The sequence below is a fragment of the Mirounga leonina genome, unplaced genomic scaffold (genome assembly GCF_011800145.1).
Source record: "Mirounga leonina isolate KUSES-001 unplaced genomic scaffold, KU_Mleo_1.0 Mir_115, whole genome shotgun sequence".
NCBI lineage: Eukaryota > Metazoa > Chordata > Mammalia > Carnivora > Phocidae > Mirounga > Mirounga leonina.
In genome coordinates, this window is record NW_023270268.1 from 67,384,186 (window position 1) to 67,384,834 (window position 649).

Below are 649 nucleotides of genomic sequence, written 5' to 3' on the forward strand. Positions count from 1 at the left end.
TTCTTTCTTTCTTTCTTTCTTTTCTTTCTTTCTTTCTTTCTTTCTTTCTTTCCTTCCTTCCTTCCTTCCTTCCTTCCTTCCTTCCTTCCTTTCTTTCTTTCTTTCCTTTCTTTCTTTCTTTCTTTCTTTCTTTCTTTCTTTCTTTCCTTTCTTTCTTTCTTTCTTTCCTTTCTTTCTTTCTTTCTTTCTTTCTTTCTTTCTTTCTTTCTTTCTTTCTTTCTTTCTTTCCTTTCTTTCTTTCTTTCTTTCTTTCTTTCTTTCTTTCTTTTCTTTCTTTCTTTCTTTCTTTCTTTCTTTCTTTCTTTCTTTCTTTTCTTTCTTTCTTTCTTTCTTTTCTTTCTTTCTTTCTTTCTTTCTTTCTTTCTTTCTTTCTTTCTTTCTTTCTTTCTCTCTCTCTCTCTCTCTCTCTCCCTTCCTTCCTTCCTTCCTTCCTTCCCTTCCTTCCTTCCTTCCTTTCTTTCTTTCCTTTCCTTCTTTCCTTCCTTCCTTCTTTCCTTCCTTCTTTCCTTCCTTCCTTCCTTCCTTTCTTTCTTCCTTCCTTCCTTCCTTCTTTCTCCTCTTCCTCTTCCTCTTCCTCTTCCTCTTCCTCTTCCTCCTCCTCCCCCTCTCCCTCTCCCTCTCCCTCTCCCTCTCCCTCTCCCTCTCCCTC